The following is a 20,445-nucleotide window of genomic DNA, read 5'->3' as shown; positions in this document are numbered from 1 at the left end:
TGCCCTATTTTTATCAGGATAGTTACTACTGAAAAAATTGAATAGTTTAATAAAGTGTTTACTTCCATTGATGAAGGGCAGTTTGCCATTTAGTTTCAATGAAAAACAACTTGACACAAGAAATATTAAGTTTAATAAATAAGCAATACCTGCTGCGTGGAACCCCAGTGATCGAGGAGATATATGATGGCTGTTTAGCAGTCAGGTCATTGATTCGAGTCACACCTCAGTATGTATTGTATACCCATGAATTTTGTTGTGGCTACTACTGAAAACTGAATAAGGACAATTTGTGTATCACTTGCAATAAAAAAAAAATCATTTTACTTTTTATTTTTTTCTATATGTATATCACAACCATTTCAAATTGGATCTCCATCACATAAACTTTGAATTCCTCTAGTCTTAGGATTTTATGCTCTTAAGTAATTCAGTAATTGGTTTCCAATCATCTCTTTAAATGTTGAAAACTGAATCCCCATTTCTACAAAAAACTATACCATCCCTTTAATGTTGATTTTTCATTGTGTATTTTGCCATCTTCCCCTCCCCCTGTCTGAAAATTGTTCAGTCAAGTTCATGTATTGTTTCAAGTGTCTATAACTCAAAAAGTAGCTATAATGTTGGGATGCTTTCTTCAGGATGATAGACCATTTGTGTACTGAGAGACCTTCCCAGCTTGCTACATGCATTCACATGCAATATGTATGAGGATGTCCCATACGTAACGCATTTTTCCCATACGTAACATTATTTTAATGCCTAATAAAAAATATTTCTTTTACTTTTTTTTTCTTTTTTCTCTGGTATTTGATTTCTCTAAACAATAAATTAGAACTTTCCAAAAGGGCATGTGGGTCTGATCCAAAAATCAAGAGTGCGCGACGGGACGGAATTTGAATGGGTTTTTTATTTAAAACAAAAAAAGGTTAAGTGGTAGCAGCCATTTATTACTACAAATGTGTTAAGCTTACATGAAGACATCACACTGCACTATGGACAAGATCGGCATCTGTTTTGTTTCCATGGTAACAACATATATTATTAGCGCGACGGGACGGACTGAAAAAATCACTGGTTTTTGTGAAGAAGATTCAAAGGAGAATTAATTCAAAGTTAATGAGCAATACACACCATGTCATGTGGTGTTTGTTTGACAATGTTCCAAACATCACTGGCACAAATAGAGAAACATCTAGATCTAATAGATTTTATTTTTTAGGTAATTTTCTCAAAAGCTGTTGAAGTCCGTCCCGTCGCGCGACGGGACGGACAAAAGTGAACTATGTACAAAACGAATGGGAAATTCTAGAGAATCGGCTAATTTTTATCAAAATGTATTTAAACTTTGGAAAACACAGTTTTATTACATCTTGATATAGATTAAGCACACCAAGATTCAAACTACTAATGAATGCTGAAAAATTTGACCAACAATTATTATCATAAGGCGAAAAACTCTCATTTTACAAGAATTCTTATACTTTTGGTACAGTAATCCTTGATTTTCTTTCTCGAGGAAAATTACATCTCATGAATGAAAATGTTGCAATGACATTTCTTTTGCTCAAAGATTGAATCTTTCCATCAAGACCTGATCACCAATGCAAAGGCTGGAATCAAAAATTTTACTGCCGTGACGGGACGGAATTAAAAAAACATACTGCTTTTTGAACAAAATTCAAAAAAGAATTGTATCAACGTTGATGAGCCAGACTTGCCATGCAATGTGACATTGTTTTCTACTAATATTCCCTACATTCCTTCAATGAAAATGCTATCATACAGATCTAATGTATTATAGTTTTTAAGTAATTTCCTCGAAAGGTGTTGAATTCCATCCCATAGCGCAATAAATGATATGCAAAACAAAATGATATGCACAATGTACAAAACAAATGGGAAATTTTCAACACTGACTAATCTGCATCAAAATGTGTTCAAACCTGTGGTTAACACAGTTTTTATAACATTTTAGTGTAGAGTACTAAGATTTTACTAAGATAAGTCTTTTTATTCTGTTCAAGTTAGGGACACTCTTTTTCTAGCCCATTGTGGTATAACAATTTCGTCCCATCACACCTACCATTGCTAACATGTGCAGTCCGTCCCGTCGCACCTACCATTGTTTACATGTGCAGTCCGTCCCGTCGCACCTACCATTTAGTAAAGTCCGTCCCGTCGCGCGACGGGACGGACATTATGTTGGACAACGATAATTTTGTTATGAATAGAGAATTATTTGATTTAGTGTCATGGATATAGAGCCCCACTAATTCATTGATACATTGTGGAATATGAGTGACCAAACTCAAGTCTATCATACAGAAAAAATAATAATTTGGTGTCAAAGTACTGAAAAACATGTTTTTTCAAGAAAAAATGAAGATTTTGACCCAAAATTTAACTATAATGAGAAAAATGAATACCAGATATGAATTGCTCCTAGGAAGGGTACTCTATGAAAAGAATCGATGTTTCCCCTACTTTTGTAATTTTTGTGCAAATTACTTGAAAAAGTAATGTCCGTCCCGTCGCGCAAAGAGGGCGCTTTTCCTGTTTTACCGGTAATTTACGGAAAAGTCTGACATCAAATATATTAGACATGTACTTTTCTGAAAACTGCAGATTCTCAGCTTTAATATGATATATAACATGAAATACAAGTGTCAATATGAAAATTTAGTCCAAGTGAACACTATTTTTGGATCGGACCCATTAAAATAACCTTAGCAATTTCAGAAAAAACCTTAAAAAATGACCTCATTTTGTTACGTATGGGACATCTCATGATAGGACACGAGCTAATTTGCATAATCATTTGCATAATCCCTAAATTTTCATACAAAGTTAAACTATGTGATGAACTTCTTATGTCCACATATTAATTAAATATCATTTGCTTTCCTTTGAATTAATATGAATTTTTATAAATGTCCCATACGTAACGCTGTGTTTCACATTTATGCAAATGAAGCCCTTGAAATTTGCATAAATTTACATAATATCACTTTTTCCTCCACGGAAATCAAAACTTCAACTCATAAGCTTCAAAATGATACCAAACATGTCAACATTGAGCAAAGATGAAATTTTGTCTTCTGAGGGGACCTTATCTTGGACTTGCCCACATCTAATACTATTAGATCTTGGCAACTTTTGTCTTTGTGACACGAAATTAACACGTCACGGATGATATTGCGGCGATATCCAACAGGATGACAGTACCACTATTACTGAATCAGTAAGTTGACATAGATAACTAACATCAACTTGTTAACGTACGTTAGAGATGGCACCATTATACAATAACCGGTGACACTGACACTGACAGATCTAACGACTACGTTTAGACTAACGTTAAAGAGTTAGACTCGCCATCTCAGTAAGTCGGCCAAAGACAAAGTCAATACAGGGCTAAGTCAGTGTTACTGTTATGTTAGGCCTAACAAACGTTAACGGTTGCTCGGTTAGGTTAGGTTTACCAGGACTCAAGAGTCCTGGTTAAATCAGTCGAGGGACATTTCTTAGAAGTCCTTCGATTCCAAGAATAAAAAGGGTGAAAGAACAAAGGGAAAAAAGGAAAGAAGAAAGGACAAAAGATTATGTACCAGGTATGGCTGCTGTGGAAATCGACAGCGCTACTGTATCACTATCAATCACGCGTAAATATGTAAACGCCATTTGGTTGGGCCGCATTCACAAGTTTTAGGGAAAAAAAGCCCCATCCACCGCTGTGCTTCAAAGGTACTCCACTCGAACTAACGTTAGACATAATGTCACATATCTACACACAGTACGGTACTAGGGCTGAATTCACAAGTATACTAACACTGCACTGTACAGGAAAGCCACCTAACCTGTAAACTACTCGTAGTGTTTAGGTAGTATCACTAGACCACATACTGTCATAGATGACATCTACACCAACGCTGCACACTGGCACTGGTTCGACGGTCCCTGACCAGGAAAAATCACTGTTGGACACTGACCAGTAACTTTTTCAGGAATGGACCAGTAAAAATTGGGGGAAAAAATGGGTGGACTCTACCTACTATTACCACTAGTCTAGATGTAGATCTAGAGTTAGACTATAGACTCTGTGTTAATTTGACTTGGTCTTAGACTTCAGCTGATCTTAGTTTTAGTAACTGGTATTACAAGTAAAGTCTTAACTTAGACTTAATAGTTAAACTTGAAAGTTAAAGTCTAACATGTCTAACTTTATTCTTTACTCTTCCTTTGAGTTTTACTTTTAGACTTTTTACTTTTTGTTTAGTTTAGTAGGCCTACTTAGTCAATCTCATGATTTCATTTTCAACTCAAGTCAAGGCATAGCCATGAGTGTCTTCGAGACTTTGACATCTTGCATGTCTTGCACGCAGACGTTACGACTACAGTACTCAGTAGTCTCAGAAGTAACGACATAAGTTGAAAAGAAACTATAAATAATATGATTTGGGATCTAATTTGAAATTGGATGGCGTTTACAGACTAGGCTTCATAAGCATCACGCGATTGAATACATGGGACTACACTCTACCGCAATTAATGGTTATGGTAGTCCAACTGAAACTGTTATTTTGAGCATGATTTTAATAGGATTATAGCTTACCATTCACTTCACTCGTGGACAGTGGGCTGGCTTAGGTCGTCATTCATCTTTCAGAAGGTTTGGTTCTCACTCTGAGATCTGGATTAGGGCCAAAACCTAATTCTAGGCCAGTAAGTTGAACAAAGCTCAAAATAATGCAACTGCGACGGTTCGTAAAACCCGCATTGCTCTTCACCCTAGCAATTCGGGTTTCACGAACCGGCGTATATCTTACTGCGTCGGTTCGTGAAACCCCTTTTTCTCAATTTCTCGATATTTCGAGTACCGTCGTTTTTTTCTTTCTTTGCTAAAATTAAGACTAATTAATTTTGTGATCTAAAATTTGGGGATTTGGTAGAGTTTTGAAAGCACTTTCATTTGGTACCAATATCTCGATTTTGAAAATTTTGACCAAAATCGAAATAGCGTCGGTTCGTGAAAACACCGACGACTTGCTGTCGGGCCACCAGAATTGATAAAAATGACTATATTTTGGTGGCCCGATCGGACAACTATATAAGATTTTAAAAAGATCATCCAGCACGTTTCTTTGCAAAGACTTATCATTGTTCGTATATAGTATACACTACACTGACGAAGGCACGAGGCGGGCCGAATTTTTTTTTTGAATAAAAATCTTCTTGGTGGAACTACAAATGGCGTATTCGAGGCTCTTCCTTGTACCACAAAAAGGTCGGATATGAAATACAAAACACCAATCCGGTGTTAAATTTCCCGTGCCCGTGTGTTACATTAACACACACGGGTGTCACTTCACACTAAACCAATAAAAACCCTACCATATCTCTAATCCTAACCATAAGCTCTTGACAATAAGAGCACTTGTCGCAGGAGCAAATGTCGTGTCTCCCAAATAAACGCCATGTAGATATAGTATCATTGTTGAATTAACGCCAGCGCAATGTCAAAAATATCACCAGAAGTACAGTGTCAGATTAACACCACGAAGTGCCTGGTGAATACTTTTTTAACACCAGCACAACATCATTTCTACACCCGTCGGTGTTGTCCTGTAAATTGACACTGGTTTGTGTTAGATTGAACACCCTTGGTGTTTAATTCAACACAGATCTTCTTGCAGTATAATTTACTGCATGAATTATATACATACTGTTTATATATATATATATATATATATGCGTATATATATATATATATATATATATATATATATACTGCTTTCCTGGCGAGGAAAGCGCATGTTTTAGAAACAAGGCATCAAAGGGTTTAGAATGAGATGACTAACCTGTTTGGTGTCTTGTTTCTAGATCTACGCCATTTTAGGTTTTTATCATATATATATATATATATATATATATATATATATGTTGATAAGGTAGTCCACGTGTTGGCAAGATAAAAAGATAAGTAACAAAGCTGCAACAAAGTTCATGCTGTATTCACCAACGGTTTATTTCTTCACACAAATTTTCGAGCGTCTCGCCGACCTTTCTTGAGAAAGCCCTTTCTTGAGAAAGCCCTTTCTCTTATTTCTTCACACAAATTTTCGAGCGTCTCGCCGCCCTTTCTTGAGAAAGGGCGGCGAGACGCTCGAAAATTTGTTTGAAGAAATAAACCGTTGGTGAATACAGCATGAACTTTGTTGCAGCTTTGTTACTTTATCTTTATATATATATATATATATATATATATATATATATATGTGGTAATGTGAATGATTTTCACAAATCTTAACAAGACTATTTTATGAATGGTTGATCGATTTTGCCATCCAGGAGTTCAAGTAATAGAATGACAATTTTGTTTCTCCCATTAAGGAAAAATGTTGGTTATATCCTGGGGAAGATATAATTGTGAGTTATATTCATGTTAGTGGAAGCATAGTGTGCTCTTCATTTCTACACTTATATCAGCTGACTACTGAATTTGTGTGTTGATATGAAATGCATGAATATTCATCATCCTCATGAATATGCATGACTCCCAGGGTAGTCATTCAAGTGTGAACATAAATGTTCATACATCACAAAAACTAAGTTCTTTGGTTGTTTGTTCATAAGTTTGTAGAATTATTGTTTTGTAAACAATGATTCATCTGTATATAATAGTTGATTTATATTACAGAGTTTATATGAAACAGTGGAGTTTAAGAGTACAATGCAAAGAAGTTTAATTGTACAAGATGAACTGTTCACTCTGTGGAGCAATATGGAACACTGAGAGAGCTTCAGTAGTAGCCAAGTACTGAGAGGTGGAACCTCCCAGGAGCTCAGGAGAGCTGAGTAAGTTTTGTAGATATTTCTTTTATTACTTCCACTACATGTGTGACTTGTATAAGAAATTAAGCACAGACACATCCTGTGTGTAGTAGCCACATACCAAGAGAAAGGTACCTAGGCATGTAGCAATTTGTTTTTGTTGTTTACAGTAGGTTCAGCTCCGTTGTGTGTGTAAGCGTAAAATGTGCCTAGTGTATACACACGCACACACAGGAATGTTGGTTCACTGCACAGCAGTCAGAGTGCATTGGCATAAATGTATCAATTTGAAATGTATCATTTTTAGATCTAGGCATTCTTGCAGCATGTGTGTATGAAGCTTGCAATACACTATACACTAAATTCATAATCATAGATAGTATGTGAAGCTATGAATGAAAAGTGCAGTGACAGTGTGGGAAAGAATTTAAGGCAATGTTTATGTTGACAAAAAGGGGAAAGACCTTTTGCAATGTTTATATTAGTAACACAGTGAATTGTTGCTACTAAGTATGTTAGATATAGCACTACACAATATGCATAATGGTTATACAACTTGCACATTGCTAGATACGATTGTCAAAGAATATCTATACCAGGTATGTGATATGTGAATAATTTCTCAATATATTCTGTATAGATTTAGATGAGAAATTAATGTAAAAAATGTAAACACGAGAAATATGTGTTTTGTAATATTGTATAGATTTTACATATAGGCTTAAATGTAAATTGTTATCTTTTTGTAGATGAAGGACTTGGTTACTCAGCTGGTTGGAGAACCAGTACGATGAGGAGACAGTTGGGTGAGTCAGGATGGCTCGATGGTTCATATGTATATGGAAATTACAATGTACTTTCTTGACAGAATACAGTTTATGCTTTTGTGTTTCACAAAATGAATATGACAGAATGTTAAAGCATGTTATTGTGAAATTTTGTACAATGTTGATGCATTGAATATCTCACAGAGAAGAAAGAATAAGTTCCATATTGTCTTATTGAAATTGTACACTGTATGAACAAAGAAGTCAATACTCTTAACATATTGTCATGCTGTTTCTTTGCCCTGTTTCTGATTTCTTTAAATCTCACAGGGGTCTATTGTAAGGACAAGGTCTCTTCTCTTCTTTAGAGGTCATCTCTTTTACAAGTGAACAAGGTCTCTTTTAGAGGATCATCTCCTTTAGTGGACGTGGTCTCTTTTAGTGATCGTTATCTTATATTCGTCTTTTAGTGGACGAGAACTTTGGATGTCAACTTTTAAAGGACGCAGTCTTTAAATGGACGTCGTCTTTAAATGGATGTCGTCTCTTGTGTAAAGGAACATCTCTTTTAGAGGATCATCTCCTTTAGTGGACGTGGTCTCTTTTAGAGGTCAACGTGTTTACCATAGTGTTCAAGCGGTCCATTGCAGCCTTCGAAACAGACTTTACCACAGCGTTTACCAGTTCATATGTTTGACAGTCGTCAACACAGTCTTAGGTCTTTGTGTTACAGGTTTTGATCCAAAGTTTGTTATCAAATTGTAATAAATTCAGCTTATTCAGTTATATCCTACATGCGAGTGAAAGTGTAGTGGTTTTATCGTCCCACGTGAAAGCCGGACTACGACATATATATATATATATATATATATATATATATATATATATATATATATATATATATATGTTCTCTCTTTTTTAATTGTTCAAATTCATCATTATACTACTACTGTTTGTTATCAGTCAGTCAGGGTTTGGGTCAGGGATACCATCACCTCTCCTGGGCTGTGCTGCTGTCGATGAGGATCTTTGGCACTTACATAAAAAACCGCTAGGCATGATAACTACAATATACAATATACATGTGTACAATAATTATATAGATAACGTGGAGAGGGTTATTATGAGTAAAATATCATCTTTTCGAAAAATGTTCGCCTTGTTGTCAGAATATATGTTGCCTGGGATTTGACTGCCTCAGTGTTCAAGGCCCTAAAACTGACATTGTCGCGCAGGGAGGGATTTATGTGCGATGATGTTCAACATTTCGGAAGAAGAAAAGCAAACAAGAAGAAGAAGAAGAAGGAGAAAGACACACAAGGAAAAAGGAAGAAACTAGATGGATATAATGACGGAGAGGGATTTGTATTATGAATTCAATGCAGAGATAGCTGAAAGAGAATTTCCATATTTTGTTGATTATGTCATTGTGGAATCAAAACTCAAATTCGCACATGTATTTCTTTGGATATGGACATTCTCCATCATGCAGCCCATATCCATTGAAGTATATACAGTCTTGATTAGATCCAGGGGGTGCGTAAGGCTGCCCTGGCACCCACATCCTGCTTGAGATAGGTAAGTAGCCACCGACTCCTTCCCAAGTGTAAACCCCTTCACGAGATCTGTCATTCAGGCCTATCCACACCCCTACGTAATTCCTAATTCCGTAGTGCGAAGTGAGGACGTCCTCTCGAACGCTAGTTAGTTCACTTGGCGTTTCTATGGCGACCAGATACCCTCCCAGTTCAACGCATCCATCCCGCGCAACCTCCCATAGCTGGGGTTCCTGGCGGTAGAGATAGCAGGAGTTAGGAGACGACGCATCGCCAGGGCAGACGAGATCTAGATTACACACGGGATAAAAATTGTTAAAACATACGTACATGGGAAACACCTCTAAAGACATGAAAGAACGATGAATGCTGACACATTTGGAAATACATACCAAAACATTACAAAAAAAATCCATTATTTGTTGCAGAAATAACAATTATGGTCTCATTACAGGACTTATTTTTCTTTAGTATCCTACTACATGAATATAATTATACTAGCCAGCACAACTGCCACGAAAGTGCATTCATGGACATCGTGGTTAATGTAATGAGTTCAAGTGCATGTATCAAGAGTTGAATAAAAAAATAATAAATGCCACTTTCTCTTTTTTTAAAGTAAGTTCATCGTCAAGATGATATATATATATGTATGATAAGAATATATCATATGGACAAAATGCACATGAATACTCCCCAAATTTATATGCAATGATTCTACCAACCTCATAATTACATGAAGTTTTATACACCCTATACCAAGCAACATTATCAACGTTAACATACCCACTTCACATTGCTTTCCGCCAAAGGACATTGGGCACCTGCAGATGTATTTCTCCAGAGTTTCCGAGCATGTCCCTCCATTCAAACAGGGATTCGGCTCACAATCTGTTCGTTTAATAATCAATCATTTAGACAAATTGTCACAGATTCACTAGGGGATGGTTCTCTTGCATTGTCGCATTCGTATATCTAATTCACTTCTCTGTCCATGGTGCAATGCAATAAGCTGGTTCGGAGATAACTCATGTGCACATGGGTACAAATGACCTTTCTCAGTTGGTTAGGTACTTCACTCGATTCCAAGCGACATGATACATCAGCTTGCCCATACAGTAATTTATGGAACTATAGTATTCGAACAAACGATGAATCTGTGTAGATCAGGTGATCAGAATGGTTCGTCAATCAACACTTTGGGAAGCATCTATTTCATTGTGATGTTTTAAATACATTAACAAACTTTTTCTGTTAACATTGCAAATACCAGGCTTGCTGTCAGATGGCTGTACTAGCAGGCACCATTATAAGGATTCCATGAATAATCATAGCATTACAGATGCTTATCTCAGTGAAATTAAAAACCAACCTGTCTCTCGGTACAAACGACCTTTTTCTGCTCATGCTCAAACTGGAACCCCGAACTGGCTTATTTCCTGATCACACGATGTAAAACAAAGATAATCTTCATAAATACCACTTCAAAACAGCCTATACCTCTATAACCTGGTTAGTTGGCAAGCTACACATCGCGCGGTGCTTCTTCCCCAATGGCGGTATCTGCACCTCAGACCTAGCTTGCCATCCTACATTGCATCTGAAACATAATAGCCCCGAGGCAATCGCATATTTTTGGCCCAAAGTTATTCAAAAGTGGAATAATAATTATCCAAACAAATTATGTATATAACAATATGTCGATTGAGTGAATGCACGCAAGGCTAGTATATATCACGTAACTTACATTATGAACACGACGAATAGGTAGAAAAAAAATGAAACTGCCCAGCATAATTTCACATTCACTTAAAAAAAAAATTAAGAGAAAATGAAAATGACCGTGTAAATAAAAAAAAAAGAATAAGATGAGGATAGAAGCAAATGACGCTTATTAAGATTCCCCCATTTATGGTGAAAAAAAAAAACAATCGCCAGAAGGTTAATGTCAGAACGGAATTTTGAGAACAAAAACTTCCGTCGCTCTGTTATGAAGCATTTCCATGCATTTCCACGCATTTCACCATATTCATGCCTCAACGAACTTTGACGGATTTTCCCCCAACGGATAGAAAAGTCGTAAGAATACCCAGCTCATACATTTTTGCATCTCACCTCATTTTTTTTTACCCTTTTAGCGTATTACATCGACAGTCCAATTTACATTTTGTAAAGCGTCGGGAATTGTTAATGATCTCAATGGGAACGATGCCATGCGTGAACGCTTTTAATGAAGTTAACGAAGGCGCCGGACGCTTTTAACGAATTTGATGGAAATGCATCGTGCGATGCACTCTTCCAACGAAATTCCGCTGGCGTGTTTTTTTTTTCTTTCTTTTTTGTGTGTACAGGATATCAGATTCAATGGTAAACAATGTAAATGAATATTAGGTTCCAATCCATCAATCGTCGAGTCAGCGGCTGCTCGCGATGACGGTCAAGGCCCCGTACTTGTTTACTACATATGATTAAAGTTTATTATGATTGTTCCTATTTTCATTTCGTAATCAATGACAGCGTTGTTACGAAATATATTTTGATTTGTTTGTTTCTCTCTTTTTATTTGTACACTTTTTAATAAGCACTGAATTGATCAGTGTTTTTTTTTTAACGTAGTAGCCATGATAAAAAATTCAGTGGTTATTTACGTCGATGTAGGGCAATTTGTCAATCAGTTGCAATGAAAACACCTCGACGGAAGAATTTCTTGAAATTGAATAACTACGCAGTACCCGCATACTGTAAGGATTAGAACCAACACTTGCTGTCGGGCGGAAGGTCGGTGGTCTAGTGGAGATGACGCCTGTCCGGATATCAGGAGGTCGTAGGTTCGAATCCAGCTCGAGTACATACGCCCATGATTTTATTTTTAGATCATGGTTACTACTATAAAAACACTAATCAATTCAGTGCTTCTTCACGTCGATGTAGAGCAATTTGTCAGTCAGTTGCAAATTATATGCTGCTTTCTGGTAATTCTAGCGTGAACTTTATTCAAGGGCACATTCGAGCATCGTATAGCCTTGAATGACTGTTGGTTTTAGTGCTGTTTTCCCGAATTTTTGAATGAAAGAAAGAATGTTTTCCACCTAACAACCAAAATGATTTGTTACAATGGCAAAGGCCTAAGACAACGTTTTTAAATTTGACACCAACCACATTCGTGTTCAGCACCCTCAAAACAGGGGTTAAAACTCAAAATATCTGATTAAAAAAAGAAAGAAAAACATGCATGTGATTATTCTTTATTCATAGTGTGAATACAGAAGACAAGTTATACGTTACCAGGATGAGCACAGTATATGTTGGTCTTTCCCCTTGCTGTCTCGGGTATTATGACGTCATATTGAGGATGATCACGTGAGAAGTATTTAGGTGTGGACCGCACAAAATCCCCCATTTTCACGGAGAAAATATCCGGACAATGATGTTCAGCTCCAAATAGTACATCCCGACATGCATCTTCTCTGGTTTCTGCGCAGCAATCTATGTAAATTGGACATGAGTTGTGCAGCCACATGTAAAGAGGTTTAACATCACTGAGTTTTGGAGATAACTACACTTTTCTATATGTATTATTAGAATAATATCTTTTAATGGTAAACGGAGTCTTGCAGTCTTCAGCACACAGAATGTTTGGCATTTGCGACTTGATAACTACAGCATATAGTATAGAAACAAACCTCAATTTAAAATACATAAGAGACGTGACAATCTTGATTTATATATATATATATATATATATATATATATATATAATATATACATATATATGCATATTATATACATATATGAATAACATAAGTATGCCTGGAGAATTAACGAATTGTATTGATGCTTGGTAAACAAAAATTTGATACAAACAAAAAAATTGATTATAATAAACAAGCAAACAATAGAAATGCAAATAAAACATTCCGTTGAATATGAAGTCCCGGTAACACGTGGGGTTCAATTAATAGTGGATAAGCTAGATAATCACATCATATTAGAAATATTGATGTTAGTATGACTAATGAAATACACACACACACACACACACACACACACAAGCCTAGTAACCTTATATAAATTGCATAAATCTCACTTTTGTTAACAAACTTATGATAAAGGTAAAAAAATAAAACCCACCTCTTTGAAATGCGAGGACGCATATCACGATTTCGACAGGAATTAGTCGTTTCATAACTTCCATCTCGGAAATTGCAGTATACTCCGGGAATATGGATATTACAAGGGAGAGAGGAATACTAACATCGCATCACACTCCTCTTCCGGATGAAAGAGGGGGAATTAGACCAGTTTGCGACATTATATACAGGTAATTAGCAATCAAGAAAATTGCTTTCAGTAAGCGGAATGCCAGGAGCGGGTGACGTGGTTTTTTAAAATAAATATTATCATATGAGATATGATTATGTATATATATATATATATATATATATATATATATATATGTTGTGTGTGTGTGTGTGTGTGTGTGTGTGTGTGTGTGTGTGTGATAGATATGAGATTGACAATGATCATGTCGATCGGCATGAACCATGGATTTATCGATTATTCGTGAGATCTTAATGCCTTCTCCAACCGTCTCCAACGGTTTATTGATATCTTGTACTGTATTGAATTATTGTGTCTCGTATGAAGGGTGTTGTTTTTTCTGTAGAAAAAAAAAATGTAATAATAGCTGCAACGTGCCTTTGTATATAGGAATATTCATGGGATTTTTTTGGACGTTTTTTTCAGTCATTACTGTGCATTCATATCACTTTTAGAGAAGCCCTGAGTGTTGATTCTAATATGAAATATAAATACTTGTGATATACATCCACAAAGTATAGTTTGGAATGTATTATCTTAGAATGTACAACTGTATCTATACTTACATCTTACAATCTCACACGAGATACACATACTTTCCACGAAAAGACAACATCCATTTTCAGCGTAAGTGCCAATAGTGCCCTCTTTCCAACCCACCACACACAATAGGCGGGTTTTCACGCATCGTCAAAATACAACACTTAACTCATTTCATCGAAATATAAATCCTGCCCATCTTCCATCCACCCGTTTGAGTATGGTGAAATGAAACCACTTACAATCAAAGAGTACAGTTAATATGACATCCGTCATTTAGAAAATGAAAATCATGCAATAATATTGTGGATTTAACTATCTAACTAGATTTTGAGTAGTTCGCTAGAAATTTGGCATATAGATTTTGAGTAGTTCGCTAGAAATTTGGCATATTGTGACCAAATATAATTAGTAGGTGTTCCTGCGTCATCATTCATGGACGCCAATCTATACATTACCATGGTAACAAGGAAAACTTTGTTCAAAGAAAACCATGAATCATATTGTAGCTTGAACTAACTCACTCATGCAATCTTGGAGCGTTTGAAATGACTTGATAGTTATCACATTGTGACAAGTTAACTATACGATAAACTATTACAATGTATCATGCAGATTCGACATATACGTCTTCCATCTATGTCAAACAATGTGATGTCATGGTAACCTTAAAAAATACTACGAACCTTGTAAATTAACCAGGTTCTTTAGTTGTTGTTGTTGTTTGCTTGTTAAAGTTTGTATATGTGACTTAAAATGCAGCAAAAGTGACTCCAATAAGGTGGACATGTACTTGATTTTTTTTGTCAGTGTTAGATGCCTTGTCATGGTAATTTGGTTGTTGTTTTTTCAAAATAGAATGGTAAAGAATCTTGGGCATCTATTTGATAAATTCAGTTTGCAGATTTGACTTCAGATTGGGAGCATGTCACTGCTATAAGGCTTATGTGCAATATTGTTCTATAAACTTGGATGCTATTAACATGGTAACTTTTTTTATAGATAGAATTAATTAAAGCTCTCTCTCTCTCTCTCTCTCTCTCTCCCTCTCTGTTGAAATCTGATATGGAATGGATATACAACATTGTAATTTTATCAATGAAATTCATCAATTTATCAATGCAACATCTAAACCATTTTTACTCACAGCTTATTAGATATCGTCATTTTTAAAGTTTAGATGTCCAGCGTTAAATGTTGAATACATGTTAAAAAACAATACCTATAATACGCATTCTGTGGAGCAAGTAAACCTTTGACAAAAACAATCACAGCGAAAACGTAATTTGCTTAGCTTATGTTTCTTTTTGTTTTACATATAAACCACATTTTTACAAGTGCAAAGTAATTGACCTGGGGTAGAAGGCCAGAGTGTACATACAAAGCACAAACCAATGCATTTATGTGGATATTGTACACATTTTCAATGGTATTTCGTTGCAAGAAATAGATAATCACTGAACGGTGCATTAAGTCTGCTTAAGAATCCATAATTTCTGAATTGAACAGAATATGAAGAACAGAAGAGCAAAAGAAGGAATTCAAAACGTCCTTACCTGCCGCTGTCGTAAATCCTGGTTCTGAGTTACAATACACAAGAAAACGTGGCGTCAACTAAATCGTACCGCACGCATCAAGCGATCTCAAGCAGATGTGTGCTATACAAACCTCCCACTCAGGGCCGGCAGAACCGCATAACCTCTTTCAAAGCTTTTTGGGGCAAATTCTTTGCCGCCAACTCGCCTCTGAAATTACTCCGCCCCGATAACAATGAAATTCAATTGCTTTGATGACAAAATCCCTGACACTCTGAAGAAAATTTCTCCCGGTGATTTTGCGAATTACCAGGTGAACTATCATTTTGAATGGAGAACAACAGCGAAAATTCTCTGTATTAAAACAATGAGAAACAAGGTCCATTACCAAAGGAGTTGTTGAGAGAGTTACAGATTACAGGGAGAGTGGGAGAACGGTTACACTATTCAATGTGACTCAATGCGAAGAAAAAAGATGGCGTTGAGTTTATTAAGAGTCTTTGATGTGATAAACACACACACACACACACACACACTCTCTCTCTCTCTCTCTCTCTCTCTCACACATACACACACACACACACATCAAAAGAAGCCAAGTCGACCGTATATGCGATTTCAATCATTTCAAAGAAAAAGCGCTGTGGTTATCGAAAATGTGTGTGTGTGTGTGTGTGTGTGTGTGTGTGTGTGTGTGCGTGTGATGGATGATGATGGATGATTATGTATGTTAATAGTTAGGAAGGGCAGCTAGGTTAGCTCAGTAGGGAGATGGATTTTGATTTATACTTCCATTTTTTTCCTTCGGTATAGTGCTGTACATACTATTGCAATTTCATTTTTTACATTGAAACGTGAAAATGTATTATCATAATTGTATGATTATTTCATTTATCTTTAAAAGAATTATCCTTCTATGTTTGTACAGTAATACCAAAGTGAATTGATTTTTCTTGTATCATTTGATTGGAAGTGAATAGATATTATTTGAAAAAAAAAGTTGAAATATAGGCCTATAGCTCCAACACTATCAGTAGTAGGCCTATAATGCGCATAAATAAGCACATAACAGTGATCACTATGACAGCTTATTAAGGGCGGACGTCCACTTGGGCGCGGACAAGCCCAGGAAGGGTTGCGGAAGCAAATTCTGTCATTTCGGCATCCTGTCCGCGTCAGACGCGGAATAAATGTGTGAATCGGCTTTGCCTGTGACATTCCTAGGACTGTCCGCGGACTGTCCGCGGACTGACTGCGGACATTCCTAGGAATCACTCCGGAAGAGCGCGAAATACCGCGGAATATTATGCTAATCGTAGCCGGGCAGCGCGGAAACATCTAGGATTACGCCAGGAATGAACGCGGACAATCAGGATGCCTTCCGGACAGCATAAGTTAGGCATGCGGACAAACTGCGGACAATACCAGGAAAATGGAAAGGTATAGATTTGGCGCTGACTTTTCCTCATTTGACTGCTAGCCGTCATTGATGCTCCTTGTTGTGCTTCCGCAGTAACTGCTGATAATATATTGATATGATTGGTCAATATCATTTTACAAATGTGACCACCAAAAAGTCGAATAGGACTGTCTGCATGTCGGCTGACGACTCCTTTTTTTTATTTGTCTCATCTGGGAGAACAATCTTTTCTCTGCCTACAGTCACATGGATGATATTGGCAAACTTTTTGAACCATATATATTTATATATATATACACACACACACACACACACACATATATATATATATATATATATATATATATATATACATATATATATACATATAAATATAAATGTATATGCACATAATCCCCTATTATATATATATATGATGTATATATATATATATACATATATTCTTTATTCCCTTTTTTAGACCTGTGCTTTATCCATCGTGAAGTACATGTTTTGTCTTATACTTCTGCAGAGCATGCCAAAATGATCCTAATCATTAGATTTGTTTTTCTTTCTCTCATTTTTACCCTTGTGCATCTCTAACTCTCTCTTATTTTGATCACTTTTGAACATTTTGCAATGATTCAAGTCCGAAAAGTTTTTTTTTTTCATGCTGAGAGCTTACTAGCCTATTGTCAATGAATTGTAAAAATGGGGAAACATTCTTAACCTACTTTAATTTACTTTTTTTTTGGGGGGGGGGGGTTCAGCTGGGCTGTAAAATTGGACAATCGAGTTTATTTGCAAGTAAAACAAAAAGAGAAGATAAAGTTATTAGGTAATAACAACTACGAAAATCATTCAGGTAAAGAATATTTCTGAGATGATTTGTGATGCTTAGAGTGTACTTAAATATATACACTCAGCAAAAACAAAAAGAAAGAAAAATATTAAACAATTTTTTGAGTTCATAATTTATTGCTTTTTCTCTCATTTCACTTGAATTTTGATTTGACAGAAGATTCTTCATTTTCGTCCATTATCTTTAGCTTTCATTGTTATTTTGGGCTTCAAAGATATTACATTAATGAGACCACAGGTATATTTTTGCAATTGAATTCATGCTTTTTATTGTGATGAATTTGTCTTTTGTTCCAATATATTGTATCATTAGAGAGCATTTACGTATGAATAACAACTTGTTCATGTTTATGTAATGCATTAACATTTAGCCAAAAATTCTATGCTTTTTTTTTTTCTGAGTGTATTTCCACCTACTTTTGTGATTTTTCAGCTGGGCTGTCACATGGGACAACCTAGTTTGTTTGCAAATAAAATAAGAAAACAACATAAAAGTAAATGTACCATAGTAAGTAATGGGAACCATGAAAGTCACTGAGATGAAAAATAAATTGCTAAAAAGATCAAATCAACATAGACTTACTAGGAGGTTAGGAGGACTGATTTCACTTCTTTCTGGTTGCTATTGACACAGTCTCTACTACCTTCTTCTTTGCCTTCTGGGACCGGGAACTCCTTAAGATTTCCCTGTTCTTCATCACTAGACGAAAGGTGTGCCTGTGATGGGGATATTTGCATGGGGGCCTCGCCTCCCTTTTTGCTCTTTTTGCGTTTCATTGGCATGACGCTCGCGGAAAATGTCGACACTTTCGTGTCTGGATCACAAAATTTCCGCATCGGTTCCGGACACGTGCATATATAGATCCGCATCGGCTCCGCGCTGTACTAAAACATTCCTGGTGTCTTCCGCTTTCAATCGCGAAGCTTCCCCACACCGCGGGATTCTTTCCGGAGCGTGTGCGGAAGGAGCGGAAGGGTTCCGTACAAGCGGGACATCCTCAGGACATCGTCAGGACAAGTCGCCGAAGGTGTCAGGAAGTTCATTTCCGCGTCCAAATTTTGGTCTCGATCAAAATTTGGACGCGGAAATTTTTCTCTCTCCCGAAGGCGCGGAAACGCCCGGACATGTTTAGGACAGTGAGCGGACACGTTCAGGAACGTGCGTACAGGTTGCCGAAGGAGTGCGGAATACCAAATTTGCATTCCGGGTCTTGTCCGGGTCTTGTCCGCGCCCTAGTGGACGCCATTTGGTCTTAGTGACTGAAAAATCGGCGCTTATCAATAGATTATTCAGTAAGAAATTTTATATGTTTGAAGTGATAACAGAACAACAACAACAACAACAACAACAACAACAAAAACAACAAAAACACCTTTGCAAGCAGTTCCAGTCTTCCTTAACCAGAAGAGAACATAAATATATGTCATCTAAAGGGTTTATGTACAGATACGTATATCGTATGTACAACTATGTATACATATATTGTGATCGGAAAATCATTAACCTATAAGAATTGGGAGGGGGGGTGGTTGCCGCAGAAGACGTCACTATTTTGTCATTGTTATATCAGCACTTCTGATCTTTAAAACATACTTTAATTGTACTGAGCAAGTTTCGAAGCAACTGGATAAATTCTTCATGCGCAAAATCAGGGGTAAATTCACACGCACACGAACACACACACACACAACACACACACACACACACACACATATTATATCTTCATTCCTCTGTTTCATTGTATGAATACATTATAATAACAGTTTATAAACACGTGTGTGTTTGTGTGGTTGATAGAATTGTAGAGTGTTACTAAATTACACCCCTTTTTGCAATGAGTTGTTTGCATGCATTCTTTGTATGCCTTCTGTGTAGTCAAATTGGTCATGGTGAAGCATTCATTGTAAGAGATTTATGCATACATGCGACTGGTTCCAAGTCTTTACATAATTTTTTCTTTGCATACAAGAATCGATGTGATCATGCAGCATTGTAAGCGAAAACTAGCTGCTATCATTTCTTCCTTGTTTGTGCATACAATGTAGTTGTTTCTTTGTGAATACGAATTTCATATTATTAAACGGAATTTGAGTACAGACTACCCCCCCAAAAAAAAAAACAACAACAACAACACACACATACACACACAAACAAACCGAATTGTATATGTATGTGGTGTATGTTTGGGTGTATTATCTTGCGAGCGTACATGTTAAGTTATCCCTTGTCATTTGTCATATTTTGACTGTTTGAAACAAGCACATTTTAGCCATGTCTTCATTGCAACGTACAATATTTGAAAGTAATTTTGGAAATAACCTAGTCTTAGTAAACTCACGCTTCCTTACAAAAGTACATATATGCATCTTCGAGACTTTTCCTTTAAAAACCAAACATGCACACACACACACACACACACACACACACACGCTTAGTCTTCATCAGTTTAGATCTTTCTATCTATATCTAACTCTCCAAAGCCTCCCTCCATTTTTCGCATCTCTTTCTCTTGATAATTTGACCGTAACATGTCCTGGAGTCGGTTCATCTGTCCCTCCCACACACAAGATTGTATGCAAGTTGTCGATCACACGTTTGTATTTTCACCACCATCTTGCTCGCTTTTTATTCC

Source organism: Diadema antillarum, unplaced genomic scaffold (assembly GCF_040938485.1).
Source record: "Diadema antillarum isolate AM-2024a unplaced genomic scaffold, OU_Dant_1.0 seq00000819_RagTag, whole genome shotgun sequence".
NCBI lineage: Eukaryota > Metazoa > Echinodermata > Echinoidea > Diadematoida > Diadematidae > Diadema > Diadema antillarum.
This window is presented reverse-complemented; position numbering follows the sequence as displayed.